This window comes from Triticum dicoccoides, chromosome 5B, assembly GCF_002162155.2.
Source record: "Triticum dicoccoides isolate Atlit2015 ecotype Zavitan chromosome 5B, WEW_v2.0, whole genome shotgun sequence".
In the NCBI taxonomy this organism is placed as follows: Eukaryota; Viridiplantae; Streptophyta; class Magnoliopsida; order Poales; family Poaceae; genus Triticum; species Triticum dicoccoides.
In genome coordinates, this window is record NC_041389.1 from 547,962,859 (window position 1) to 547,978,615 (window position 15,757).

The 15,757-nt window shown below is 46.8% G+C and overlaps 1 pseudogene; it reads left to right on the plus strand.

Annotated features, from left to right (window-relative positions):
* The window catches only part of LOC119310031, a 37,562-nt pseudogene that overhangs the window by 8,499 nt on the left and 13,306 nt on the right, over positions 1 to 15,757 (plus strand).

The window sequence follows — 15,757 nt, forward strand, 5'->3', positions numbered from 1 at the left end:
TTTATAATTTTTCTAAAACTAAAATCAAAAAAGAATTAAAAAATAAGGCAAAAAACAAAAGAACATAAATAATGCAGAAAACAAAACAAAAAACTGGAAAAAAATAAAAATAGCAACAATAAGTATTTTGTTGTAAGTAGAAACAAAATAAAATAAATAAAGCAAGAAAAAAACAAAAAAAAGTGTTTTCAAATTTGAAAACTAATGGCACTAACAGAAAGTTTATAACTTTTCTAAAACTAAAAGCAAAAAGAATTAAAAAATAAAGCAAAAAACAAAAGAAAATAAATAATGCAGAAAACAAAACAAAAAAACTGGAAAAAAATTAAAAATAGCAACAATAAGAAAAGAAAAAAAGTGCCTCCTACTAGGCCCCCACGGCCTGAATACGACTAGAAACCCGACCATGGGCCAGGATTCAGGCCCGCAGAAGGCCCAATAGGCCCACAGGCAAAGCAGTGTTAGATTAGGCCCATAGGCCTGCAGTTCAGAGGAGTTCGAGAGAGAGGAGGCAGCAGTGCTTATAAGCAGGTGGTTGACGCTCTCAACTAGTGAGGTGGGACTAAATTCCCACCACCACGCCGCTGTGCAAGGCCATCGGTCCCGGTTGGTGCCACGAATCGGGACCAAGGCGTGGCATTGGTCTCGGCACGAATCGGGACCAAAGGGTGGCATTGGTCCCGGTTCGTGGCACCAACCGGGACCAATGCCCCCCCTTTAGTCCCGGTTCGTGCCACCAACCCGGTGTTGGTAATATGCCCTAGAGGCAATAATAAATTAGTTATTATTATATTTCTTTGTTCATAATAATCGCTTATTATCCATGCTATAATGGTATTGATAGGAAACTCAGATACATGTGTGGGTACATAGACAACACCATGTCCCTAGTAAGCCTCTAGTTGACTAGCTCGTTGATCAATAGATGGTTATGGTTTCCTGACCATGGACATTGGATGTCGTTGATAACAGGATCACATCATTAGGAGAATGATGTGATGGACAAGACCCAACCCTAAGCCTAGCACAAAGATCGTGTAGTTCGTATGCTAAAGCTTTTCTAATGTCAAGTATCATTTCCTTAGACCATGAGATTGTGCAACTCCCGGATACCGTAGGAATGCTTTGGGTGTACCAAACGTCACAACGTAACTGGGTGGCTATAAAGGTGCATTACGGGTATCTCTGAAAGTGTCTGTTGGGTTGGCACGAATCGAGACTGGGATTTGTCACTCCGTGTGACGGAGAGGTATCTCTGGGCCCACTCGGTAGGACATCATCACAATGTGCACAATGTGATCAAAGATTTGATCGCGGGATGATGTGTTACGGAACGAGTAAAGAGACTTGCCGGTAACGAGATTGAACAAGGTATCAGCATACCGACGATCGAATCTCGGGCAAGTACTATAACGTTAGACAAAGGGAATTGAATACAGGATTGATTGAGTCCTTGACATCATGGTTCATCCGATGAGATCATCGTGGAACATGTGGGATCCAACATGGGTATCCAGATCCCGCTGTTGGTTATTGACCGGAGAACGTCTCGGTCATGTCTGCACGGTTCCCGAACCCGTAGGGTCTACACACTTAAGGTTCGATGACGCTAGGGTTATAAAGGAAGTTTGTATGTGGCTACCGAATGTTGTTCGGAGTCCCGGATGAGATCCCGGACGTCACGAGGAGTTCCGGAATGGTCCGGAGGTAAAGATTTATATATGGAAAGTTGTTGTTTGGGTTCCGGGAAAAGTTCGGGTTTTTCTGGTATTGTACCGGGAAGCTTCCAAAAGGTTCCGGAGGATTCCGGAGGGGTCCGGAGGTCCGGAAATTGTTCCACCACGTCCAATACAGTATTATGGGCTGTAGGGGGGCGCCCTAGCCTTAATGGGCCAGGGGCACCAGCCCCCCCAAGGCCCATGCGCATGGGAAGGGGAAACCCTAAGGGGGATGGCCTCCACTTGACTTGGGAGGCACTCCTCCCCCCTTGGCCGCCGCCCCCAACCCTAGATGAGATCTAGGGGGGCCGGCCCCCTCCTCCCCCCACCTATTAATAGTGGAGGGGTGGGAGGGCAGCTGCACCAAAAGTTCTGGCGCAGCCCTCCCCCTCTCCCAAGTACTCCTCCTCTCCCGCGGTGCTTGTCGAAGCCCTGCAGGATTGCCACGCTCCACCATAACCACCACGCCATTGTGCTGCTGCTGGATAGAGTCTTCCTCAACCTCTCCCTCTCTCCTTGCTGGATCAAGGCATGGGAGACGTCACCAGGCTGTACGTGTGTTGAACGCGGAGGTGCCGTCCGTTCGACACTAGGATCTCCGGTGATTTGGATCACGACGAGTAAGACGAGTACGACTCCTTCAACCCCGTTCTCTTGAATGCTTCCGCTTAGCAATCTACAAGGGTATGTAGATGCACTCTCCTTCCCCTCGTTGCTTGTCTCTCCATAGATAGATCTTGGTAACTTGTAGGAAAATTTTGAATTTCTGCTACGTTCCCCAACAGTGCTATCATGAGCTAGGTCTATTGCGTAGATTCTTTGCACGAGTAGAACACAAAGTAGTTGTGGGCGTTGATTCTGTTCAATATTCTTACCGTTACTAGTCCAATCTTGATTCGGCGGCATCGTGGGATGAAGCGGCCCAGACCGACCTTACACGTACTCTTACGTGAGACAGGTTCCACCGACTGACATGCACTTGTTGCATAAGGTGGCTAGCGGGTGCCAGTCTCTCCCACTTTAGTCGGATCGGATTCGATGAAAAGGGTCCTTATGAAGGGTAAATAGCAATTTACATATCACGTTGTGGTTTTTGCGTAGGTAAGAAACGTTCTTGCTAGAAACCCATAGCAGCCACGTAAAACATGCAAACATCAATTAGAGGACGTCTAACTCGTTTTTGCAGGGTATGCTATCTGATGTGATATGGCCAAGAAGAATGTGATGAATGATATGTGATGTATGAGATTGATCATGTTCTTGTAACAGGAATGCGACTTGCATGTCGATGAGTATGACAACCGACAGGAGCCATAGGAGTTGTCTTTATTTATTGTATGACCTGCGTGTCATTGTACAACGCCATGTAATTACTTTACTTTATTGCTAACCGGTAGCCATAGTAGTAGAAGTAATAAGTTGGCGAGACAACTTCACGGAGACATGATGATGGAGATCATGGTGTCATGCCGGTGACGATGATGATCATGGAGCCCCGAAGATGGAGATCAAAAGGAGCAAAATGATATTGGCCATATCATGTCGCTTTTTGATTGCATGTGATGTTTATCATGTTTATGCATCTTATTTGCTTAGAACGACGGTAGTAAATAAGATGATCCCTCATTAAAATTTCAAGAAAGTGTTCCCCCTAACTGTGCACAGTTGCGAAAGTTCGTCGTTTCGAAGCACCACGTGATGATCGGGTGTGATAGATTCTTACGTTCACGTACAAGGGGTGTAAGCCAGATTTACACACGCGAAACACTTAGGTTGACTTGAAGAGCCTAGCATGTACAGACATGGCCTCAAAACACAAGAGACCGAAAGGTCGAGCATGAGTCGTATAGTAGATACGATCAACATGAAGATGTTCACCGATGATGACTAGTCCGTCTCATGTGATGATCGGACACGGCCTAGTTGACTCGGATCATGTAATCACTTAGATGACTAGAGGGATGTCTATCTGAGTGGGAGTTCATAAGATGAACTTAATTATCCTGAACATAGTCAAAAGATCTTTGCAAATTATGTCGTAAGCTCGCGCTTTAGTTCCACTGTTTAGATATGTTCCTAGAGAAAATATAGTTGAAAGTTGATAGTAGCGATTATGCGGACAGTAGAAAGCTTATGTCCTTAATGCACTGCTCAGTGGGCTGAACCCCAAACGTCGTTTGTGGATGTTGAGAACATCGGACATACACGTTTAGATAACTACGTGATAGTTCAGTTAAACGGTTTAGAATTGAGGAACCAAAGACATTTTCGAAACATCGCGGAACATATGAGATGTTTCGAGGGCTGAAATTGGGATTTCAGGCTCGTGCCCACGTCAAGAGGTATAAGACCTCCGACGATTTTTTTAGCCTGCAAACTAAGGGAGAAAAGCTCAATCGTTGAGCTTGTGCTCAGATTGTCTAAGTGCAACAATCACTTGAATCGAGTGGGAGTTGGTCTTCCAGATGAGATAGTGATGTTTCTCCAAAGTCATTGCCACCAAGCTGCTAGAGCTTCGTGATGAACTATAACATATCAGGGATAGATATGATGATCCTTGAAGTATTCGCGATGTTTGACACCGCGAAAGTAGAAGTCAAGTAGGAGCATCAATTGTTGATGGTTAGTGAAACCACTAGTTTCAAGAAGGGAAAGGGCAAGAAGGGATACTTCATGAAACGGCAAATCAGCTGCTGCTCTAGTGAAGAAACCCAAGGTTTAACCCAAACCCAAGACTAAGTGCTTCTGTAATAAGGGGAACAACAACTGGAGCAGAATCACCCTAGATACTTGGTAGATGAGAAGGCTGACAAGGTTGATAGAAGTATATTGGATATACATTATGTTAATGTGTACTTTACTAGTACTCCTAGTAACACCAGGGTATTAAGATACCGGTTCGGTTGCTAAGTGTTAGTAACTCGAAATAAGAAGAGCTACGGAATAAACGGAGACTAGCTAAAGGTGAGCTGACGATATGTGTTGGAAGTCTTTCCAAGTTTGATGTGATCAAACATCGCACGCTCCCTCTACCATCAAGATTAGTATTAAACCTGAATAATTGTCTTTTGGTGTTTGCGTTGAGCATAGACATGATTGGATTATGTCTATCGCAATATGGTTATTCATTTAAGGAGAATAATGGTTACTCTATTTATTTGAATAATACCTTTAATGGTCTTGCACCTAAAGGAATGGTTTATTGAATCTCGATCGTAGTGACACACATGTTCATGCCAAAAGATATAAGATAGTAACGATAGTACCACCTACTTGTGGCACTGCCATGTAAGTCATAAAAACGCATGAAGAAGCTCCATGTTGATGGATCTTTGGAATCACTCGTTTTGAAAAGTTTGAGACATGTGAACCATGTCTATTGGTGTATATGCATGAATAAACTCCATGCAGATGGATCGTTTGGACTCTCTTGATTTTGAATCACTTGAGACATGCAAATCATACCACATGGGCAAGATGACTGAAAAGCCTCGTTTTCAGTAAGATGGAACAAGATAGCAACTTGTTGGAAATAACACATTTTGATGTGTGTAGTCCAATGAGTGCTGAGGAACACAGTGGATATCATTATGTTCTTACTTCATGGATGATTTGAGTAGATACTGAGTATATTTACTTGATGAAACACAAGTCTGAATTATTGAATGGTTCAAGTAATTTCAGAGTGAAGTTGAAGATCATCGTGATAAGAGGATAAAATGTCTATGATATGATCATAGAGATGAGTATCTGAGTTACGAGCTTTGGCACACAATTAAGACATTGTGGAAATTGTTTCACAATTAATACCGCCTAGAACACCATAGTGTGATGGTGTGTCTGAACATCATAGTTGCACCCTATTGGATATGGTGCGTACCATGATGTCTCTTGTCGAATTACCACTATCGTTCATGGGTTAGGCATTAGAGACAACCACACTCACTTTAATAGGGCACCACGGAATTCCATTGAGACGACACCGTTTGAACTATGGTTTGGAGAAACCTAAGTTGTCGTTTCTTAAAAGTTTGGGGCTGCAACGCTTATGTGAAAAAGTTTCAAGTTGATAAGCTCGAACCCAAAGCGGATAAAATGCATCTTCGTAGGACACCCAAAACGGTTGGGCATACCTCCTAATTCAGATCCGAAAGCAATAGGGATTGTTTCTTGAATCGGGTCCTTTCTTGAGGAAAGGTTTGTCTCGAGAATTGAGTGGGAGGATGGTGGAGACTTGATGAGGTTATTGAACCGTCACTTCAACAAGTGTGTAGCAGGGCACAGGAAGTTGTTCCTGTGGCGCCTACACCAATTGAAGTAGAAGCTTATGATAGTGATCATGAAGTATTGGATCAAGTCACTACCGTACCTCGTAGGGTGACAAGGATGCGTACTACTTCAGAGTGGTACAGTAATCCTGTATTTAAGGTCATGTTGCTAGACAACAATGAACCTACGAGCTATGGAGAAGCGATGGTGGGCCCAAATTCCGACAAATGGTTAGAACCATGAAATCCGAGATAGGATCCATAGCATGCACTTTGGTGGACTTGCCCGTTGATCGGCAAGCCATTAAGATAAATGGATCTTTAAGAAGAAGACAGACGTGGATGGTAATGTCACCATCTATGAAGCTCGACTTGTGGCGAAGAGTTTTTCACAAGTTCAAGGAGTTGACTACGATAAGATTTTCTCATCCATAGCGATGCTTAAAGTCCGTTGGAATCATGTTAACACAAGCTGCATTTATGGAATCTGGCAGATGGATGTCAAAACGAGTTTCCTTACCAGTTTTCATAAGGAAAGGTTGTATGCGATACAATCAGAAAGGTTTTGTCGATCCTAAGGATGCTAAAAGGTATGCTAGCTCTAGCGATCCTTCTAAGGGCTGGAGTAAGCATCTCGGAGTTGGAACGTACTCTTTGATGAGATGATCAAAGATTTTGGATTTATATAAAGTTTATGAGAAACTTGTATTTCCAAAGAAGTGAGTGGGAGCACTGTAGAATTTCTGATGAGTATATGTTGTTGACATATTGTTGATCAGAAATGATGTAGAATTCTGGAAAGCATATAGGGTTATTTGAAAAGTGTTTTTCAATGGAAAACCTGGATTGAGCTACTTGAACATTCAGCATCAAGATCTATGAGGATAGATCAAAACGCTAAATGGTACTTTCAAATGAGCACATACCTTGACATGATCTTGAAGGTGTTCAAGATGGATCAGTCAAAGAAGCAGTTCTTTGCTGAGTTGTAAGGTATGAAGTTAAGACTTAAAGCTCGACCACGGCAGAAAAGAGAGAAAGGACGAAGGTCGTCTCCTATGCTTTAGACGTAGGCTCTACAGTATGCTATGCTGTGTACCGCACCTGATGTGTGCCTTGCCACATGTCTGGCAAGAGGGTACAAAGGTGATCAAGGAGTGGATCACCAGATAGCAGTCAAAATTGTCCTTGGAGTAATAAGGACATGTTTCTCGATTATGGAGGTGATAAAGAGTTCGGCGTAAAGGGTTATGTCGATGCAGGATTTAACACCTATCCGAATGACTCTGAGTAGCAAAACGGATACGTATAGTGGAGCAACCATTTGGAAATAGCTCCAAGTGGAGCGTGGAAGCAGCATTTACAATATGACCTAGAGATTTGCGAAGTACATACGGATCTGAATGTTGCAGACCCGTTGACTAAAACCTCTCTCACAAGCAAAACATGATCAAACCCAAGAACTCATTGAGTCTTAATCACATGATGATGTGAACTAGTTTAGCGACACTAGTAAACTCTTTGGATGTTGGTCACATGGCGATGTGACCTGTCAGTGTTAATCACATGGTGATGTGAACTAGATTATTGACTCTAGTGCAAGTGGGAGACTGTTGGAAATATGCCCTAGAGGCAATAATAAATTAGTTATTATTATATTTCCTTGTTCATAATAATCGTTTATTATCCATGCTATAATTGTATTGATAGGAAACTCAGATACATGTGTGGGTACATAGACAACACCATGTCCCTAGTAAGCCTCTAGTTGACTAGCTCGTTGATCAATAGATGGTTATGGTTTCCTGACCATGGACATTGGATGTCATTGATAACGGGATCATGTCATTAGGAGAATGATGTGATGGACAAGACCCAATCCTAAGCCTAGCACAAAGATCGTAGTTCGTATGCTAAAGCTTTTGTCAAGTATCATTTCCTTGGACCATGAGATTGTGCAACTCCCGGATACCGTAGGAATGCTTTGGGTGTACCAAACATCACAACGTAACTGGGTGGCTATAAAGGTGCACTACAGGTATCTCTGAAAGTGTCTGTTGGGTTGGCACAAATCGAGACTGGGACTTGTCACTCCGTGTGACGGAGAGGTATCTCTGGGCCCACTCGGTAGGACATCATCACAATGTGCACAATGTGATCAAAGAGTTGATCGCGGGATGATGTGTTACGGAACGAGTAAAGAGACTTGCCGGTAACGAGATTGAACAAGGTATCAGCATACCGATGATCGAATCTCGGGCAAGTACTATACCGTTAGACAAAGGGAATGGAATACGGGATTGATTGAGTCCTTGACATTGTGGTTCATCTGATGAGATCATCGTGGAACATGTGGGAGCCAACATGGGTATCCAGATCCTGCTGTTGGTTATTCACCGGAGAACGTCTCGGTCATGTCTGCATGGTTCCCGAACCCGTAGGGTCTACACACTTAAGGTTCGATGATGCTAGGGTTATAAAGGAAGTTTGTATGTGGTTAACGAATGTTGTTCGGAGTCCCGGATGAGATCCCGGATGTCACGAGGAGTTTCAGAATGGTCCGGATGATGAAGTCATGTACCTAGGGGAGGGTCATAGGCCCGTCCAGAGGACCCTCCCCAAGGACATCTTTAGAAGAAACAGCGTTCCAGTCGACCAAGAGGGATTCTACTCGACAGACTCGAAGGCATTTGACCACGAAGAATCACTCGACCACCAGGAGATTAAGAGTCACTCTATATCCAAACAGTCTGTAATTAAGTAGTCTTTATTACCATGATGACACTTTATGTAGGGCGTTACCAGTAACGCCAATCCTTTATGTACTTTAAACCCCGCATAACTGAGGGTCCGAGGGGTCGGGCAGACACTATATAAGCCACCCCCCTCCTTAGTGTAAATGGTTCACACCCCCGTAACTCATACGCCCATAATCTAGTCGACCGCCTCCGGGCTCCGAGACGTAGGGCTGTTACTTCCTCCGAGAAGGGCCTGAACTCGTAAATCCCTTGCATATACAACTACTCCATAGCTAGGATCTTGCCTCTCCATACCTACCCCCATTCTACTGTCAGACTTAGAACCACGACAGTTGGCGCCCACCGTGGGGCAGGTGTCTTAGCGACTTTTTGGAGAACTTGCAATTTTTCCGATTGCCTTCATCATGGTTTCTGGCGGAGTTCTGGTCGAGGGCCACGAGATGCGTCTCGGTGCGCTCACTTTCATTGCCGACGACTCCGCTTGGCTCCAGGAGGCACCACTCGACATCGACGCGCTCCCCGTCTGCGGTGCGACGCATTTTCGGGCGTGTGTTCACGGCGTCCTGCTGCGGCAGCCATCGACTCCTGTGCCGTTCTCCCTCCCTGTCTCCCGCCAGCGCAAGCGCTCTGGTCGGTCGAGGCTTCAGCGGTGGGTGAGACATGCAGTAGCTCGCCAATCGGCCACTAGCCATGTCTCGGCAATTGAGCCCGACGAATCTCTCTACGGCCTGTTCGATCTGTCGACTGGCTCCGTAGAGACTGCATCCGAGTGCGACAACAGTGATCCAGCGGCGGAGGTCCTGATGGTCAATGGGCCTCGTAGCCCTCCCGGCTTCCCCCGCATCTATGGGATGGACGATGGAGGCGACCCCGCTCAGGCCCACGAGGAATATCAACCCGAGCCACTCACTTCTCAGCAAAGAGAAGATCTTCGCCGCCGGAACATGGATGCCCTGCATACTCCCATCGTAGGAGAAACTCCCAAGGCTCGTGCCTTGGAAGAGGCGGGTTTGGCCAACTTGGCTGAACGCACTCGACTGGAGAACCTCCAGCGAGCACTCGACGAGCGTGCGCGGCAACGAGTACCCGACTCCAGTCGACGTCAGCTCTTTCCGCAACCAACTCAGGTATATCGAACCCTGATTCAGAATTTAGCAGGTGCAGCCCGTATAGCATAGTCAATTCAGCCCTCCCAGTCGGAGGCTGGCAGAGGCTTGATGCAGATCAGGGATTTGCTCCGAGCTGCAGGAGATCAGAATTCCGCTGTGTCACTGTCGCGCAACAGGATTCACAGTCCATCAGTCGCTACGAATACAGTTCAGTCGGCTCATAGCCCAAGATCGCCTCCACGGCGCGAGGGACGTGAAGGTCGGCGGGACCAGTATGATGACCGATTTGATCGTGATGATAGGCGTCGAGTGCCCACTCCTCCCCCAAGGGGTGGGTCTTACGCCCATCGGCAGCAAGATGACAGGCGTCAGCTCAGTGTTGGGCGGAGAGCTCCGGTCGACCCCAGGGAACCAGGCTTTGACACGAGATCCATCATCGTGCAAGGTTTGGTCGATCGGAACAGAGCTCATCGAGGTGGCCATGATAGAGATGCGCCCACTAGCAGCCGAGTCCATGTTTCAGGTCCAGAATGTTTTAACAGAGCCATCAGAGCCGCAGTTATACCCCCCAACTTCAGGTTGGCGACTGGGGTATGTAAGTTCACCGGTGAGTCCAAGCCTGAAACCTGGCTTGAAGACTACCGAGTGGCGGTACAGATTGGCGGCGTAAATGATGAGGTGGCCATGAAGCATTTACCACTCATGTTAGAGGGTTCGGCCAGGGCGTGGTTGAATCAGTTAGCTCCTAGCAGCATTTACACTTGGGAAGATCTTTCTCGAGTGTTCGTCAGGACGTTCGAGGGAACTTGCAAGCGACCGGCCGGATTGACAGAGCTGCAAGTCTGCGTGCAAAAGTCGAATGAAACACTGAGAGATTACATCCAGAGATGGATCACTTTGCATCATACCGTGCAAAATGTGTCTGACCATCAGGCGGTCTGTGCCTTCAAGGATGGTGTCAAGAACAGAGAGTTAAGTCTGAAGTTTGGTCGAACCGGGGATATGACCCTGAGTCGAATGATGGAGATTGCCACCAAATACGCTAACGGTGAAGAAGAGGACAGACTCCGGAGTGGCACGTATAAGCCGAGTCAGTCGGAAAATGGAAACTCCAATCGGAAGCAGAAGCGGAAATCCGAGCCAGCTGCTCCTGGAGAGGCTCTGGACGTGACGCAGGGCAAATTCAAAGGGAAGCCCGAAGGATCTTGGAACCCCAAGAAGGTGAAGGATAAGGAAGGAAATGACGTGATGGATCTGCCGTGTCACATCCACACGAAGAAAGAAGAAGAGGGTAACTTCATCTACCCGAAACATACCACTCGCCCGTGCCAGCTCTTAATCCAGCAGTTTCAAGGGAAACAACCCAAGGACAAAGAAAAGGACTCGGACAAGGCTGAGGACAAGGAGGATAGTGATGGAGGGTATCCTCATGTCAATTCCACCCTGATGATTTTTTCTGATGTGGAGAGCAAAAGTCGATTGAAAGTTATCAACCGTGAGGTAAATATGGTCGCCCCGGCAACACCAAGCTATCTGAGATGGTCTCAAACTCCCATTACGTTTGACTAGTCCGATCACCCGACTCACATAGCCACCCCTGGGAGGCAAGCTTTGGTGGTCGACCTAGTCATCGAAGGCACTCGATTGACGAAGGTGCTGATGGATGGTGGAAGTGGGCTGAATATATTATATGCAGAGACGCTAAAGGGAATGGGCATTCCGATGTCCAGACCCAGCTCCAGCAACATGAGTTCTCATGGAGTCATTCCTGGAAAGAAGGCTGAGTCACTCGGCCAAATAGCTCTAGATGTCGTGTTCAGCGACTCAAAGCATTTCCGCAAAGAGAAGCTGACATTTGAAGTTGTGGATTTCCAGAGAGCTTACCACGCTATTTTGGGGAGACCGGCTTATGCAAGGTTCATGGCTCGACCATGTTATGTGTACCTCAAATTAAAGATGCCTGGCCCCAAAGGTGTGATCACTATCACTGGCAACCGGAAGAAGGCAGACGAGTGTTTTCAGAAAGGCTCAAAGATTGTGGATGCCCAGATAACAGTGGTAGAGCTGGAAGGATACAAGAAAAATGCAGATCCGAGTGATTTGTTGCGGGCCAAGAAGCCCGCCACAGAGTAAGCGTTCCAGTCGTATGGTGAGACGAAGCCCATTCATATTCATCCGACTGACCCCAGCGCAGTTCCGACCCATATTTCCACAACACTCGACTCTAAATAGGAAGAAGCGCTCATCCAGTTCCTCCGTGAGAACTGGGACATCTTTGCATGGAAGCCTGCTGACATGCCGGGTGTTCCCAAGGGGCTGGCTAAGCATCGCCTTAGAGTCGACTCAAAAGCAAAACCTATCAAAGAACATCTTCGACGGTCCGCCGTTCAGAAGAGAAAAGCCATTGGCGAGGAGGTGGCTCGACTCCTTGCAGCAGAGTTTATCCGAGAGATATACCACTCCGAGTGGCTCACCAATGTCATCATGGTTCCCAAGAAGGACAAGTCACTTCGCATGTGCATCGATTTCAAACATATCAATCGGGCCTGCCCGAAAGATCATTTTCCTCTCCCTCGCATCCACCAAATTGTTGACTCGACTGCGGGGTGCGAGAGATTGTCTTTTTTAGACGCCTATTCCGGGTACCATCAGATCCGTCTGTATGGACCCGACGAGATCAAAACAGCTTTCATCACTCCATTCGGGTGCTTCTGCTATGTCACCATGCCATTCGGTCTCAGGAATGCCGGAGCCACGTTCATGAGGATGATTCAAAAGTGTTTACTCATGCAAATCAGTCGGAATGTGGAAGCGTATATGGATGATATCGTGGTCAAGTCGCGAAAGGGTTCCGACCTGTTGACTGACCTCGCTGAAACATTTGCCAATCTCAGGAGGTATGATATCAAGTTTAATCCATCAAAGTGCACATTCGGAGTTCCTGGCGGAAAGTTACTTGGTTTTCTCGTTTCAGAACGAGGAATCGACGCTAACCCAGAAAAAGTTGGCACCATACTCCGAATGAAACGCCCTGTGCGTGTGCACAATGTCCAGAAGCTTATTGGATGCTTGGCCGCGTTAAGTTGATTCATTTCTCGCCTCGGTGAAAAGGCATTACCTCTTTACCGACTGATGAAGAAGGCAGACAAGTTCGACTGGACTCCAGAAGCTGATGTAGCGTTTGCCGAGCTAAAAGCTCTGCTCTCCACCCAGCCGGTGCTTGCTGCTCCAATAAGCAAAGAGCCTCTGTTGCTTTACATTGCAGCCACAGGACAAGTCGTCAGTACAGTACTTACGGTCGAGCGGGAAGAAGAAGGGAAAGCCTTCAAAGTTCAATGCCCTGTGTATTATCTCCCTGAAGTTTTGACTCCATCAAAGCAAAGATATCCTCATTATCAGAAGCTTGTATATGGGATCTACATGACCATGAAGAAGGTTGCTCATTATTTCTCTGATCATTCCATTACAGTCGTCAGCGACGCACCACTATCAGATATTCTGCACAACAGAGATGCAACTGGTCTAGTGGCTAAATGGGCGATTGAGCTCCTTCCCCTTGATATCAAATTTGAGGCAAAGAAAGCCATTAAGTCCCAGGCGATAGCAGATTTCCTTGCCGAGTGGATTGAACAACAGCAGCCGACTCAAGTTCACTCGGAGCATTGGACCATGTTCTTTGATGGCTCTAAGATGTTAAATGGTTCCAGTGCTGGGGTGGTTTTGGTTTCCCCCCGAGGAGATAAGCTCAGATATGTGCTCCAGATCCACTTTGATTCCTCCAATAATGAAGCAGAATATGAAGCACTTTCGTATGGGTTGCGCATGGCCATTTCACTCGGTGTCCGTCGCCTTATGGTTTATGGCGACTTAGATTTGGTGGTCAATCAGGTGATGAAGGAGTGGGACGTTAGAAGCCCAGCCATGACTGGATACTGCAATGCAGTGAGGAAGCTTGAAAAGAAATTCGAGGGGTTAGAGCTCCACCATATACCCCGACTGAAGAATCAAGCGGCTGATGATTTGGCGAAGATAGGTTCCAAGAGAGAAGCCATTCCCAGTGATGTGTTCTTGGAACATATCCATACTACATCAATCACAGAAGATCCTTTTACCAAAGAAGCTCCGCAGCCTAAGAGTATCACAGATCCGACTGAAGTTGAAGTTCCAGCGGTGGTCGACCTGATCATGGAAGCATTGGTGATCACTCCTGATTGGACAATACCGTATATCGTGTATATCTTAAGGAAAGAGCTCCCAGAAGACGAAGAAGAGGCTCGACAGGTCGTCCACCGATCTAAACCTTTACCGTGATAAGGGGACAACTGTACAGAGAAAGCGCGACTGGAGTTGGTCAGAAATGCATAACGCCAGAAGAAGGTCGAATAATCCTTGACGACATCCACTCGGGGACCTGTGGCCATCATGCGTCCTCTCGGACCATCGTGGCCAAAGTATACCGAGCTGGATTTTACTGGCCAAGAGAGAATGAAATGGCAAAGGAGATAGTCGACAAGTGTGAGGGATGTCAATTTTACTCCAATATGTCACACAAGCCCGCCTCAGCTTTAAAGACCATACCACTCGTCTGGCCCTTCGCAGCATGGGGGATGGATATGGTAGGCCCTCTGAGAATAGGCAGAAGCGGTTTCACCCATGTGCTGGTAGCAGTCGACAAGTTCACCAAGTGGATTGAGGCTAAACTCATCAAGAACCTTGATGTCGGTACTGCTGTCAGCTTCATCAGAGAATTGATATTCAGATATGGAGTCCCACACAGCATCATTACTGACAACGGGTCAAACTTCGATTCCGAAGAATTCAGAGCTTTCTGCACATCTCAAGGCACACGAGTCGACTATGCTTCAGTCGCCCATCCTCAGTCGAATGGACAGGCAGAACGAGCCAACGGCTTGATTCTCAAAGGATTGAAACCCCGTTTAATGCGCGATCTCAAGCATGCGGCTGGTGCATGGGTCGACGAGCTTCCGTCTGTGCTTTGGGGGTTAAGGACCACGCCTAATCGGTCGACTGGGAGAACTCCGTTCTTCTTGGTCTACGGAGCTGAAGTGGTCTTGCCAAGCGACCTGCTTCACAACGCTCCCCGAGTCAAGCTTTACACCGAGTCTGAAGCAGAACAAGCCCGGCAGGACGCAGTCGACCTTCTGGAGGAAGAAAGGGAGATGGCTTTGATCCGATCGACCATTTACCAACAGGACTTGCGTCGCTTCCACGCCAAAAATGTAAGGAGTCGAGCCTTCCAAGAAGGAGATCTGGTTCTCCGAGTGGATCAGCAGAAACCACACAAGCTTGCTCCTTCTTGGGAAGGCCCCTTCATCGTCACCAAGGTTCTCCACAATGGAGCATACCGTCTTTACAATGTCGAGCATCAGATCGACGAGCCCCGAGCTTCGAACGCGGAGCTTCTCCGCCCCCTTTTATACTTAAGTATTCACTCGGATGGATTGTAATAAAAGCACTTGTGTAGTTTATTTATCAAAGACTAGAGCTTTATAATTTTCCCAGTAATTGTCATTACTTTTGTCCACATAAAGCAATCCCCCAGTGGGTGGCTTGGCTGCGAATCCGATTCGCCTAAGTCTGTAAAAAAAATCCTTACCGAGTGGTGAGCCAGCCTCCCACTCCGGGGCTTAGCTGTGAATCCGTTTTGCCTAAGTTAAACAAAATCCTACTGAGTGGTAAGCCAGCCTTCCACTCGGAGGCTTAGCTGCAGTCCAAGTACTCGCCTAAGTTAAACAAAATCCTACCGAGTGGTAAGCCAGCCTTCCACTCGGAGGCTTAGCTGCAGTCCAAGTACTCGCCTAAGTTAAAACAAAATCCTACCGAGTGGTAAGCCAGCCTTCCACTCGGAGGCTTAGCTGCAGTCCAAGTACTCGCCTAAGTTA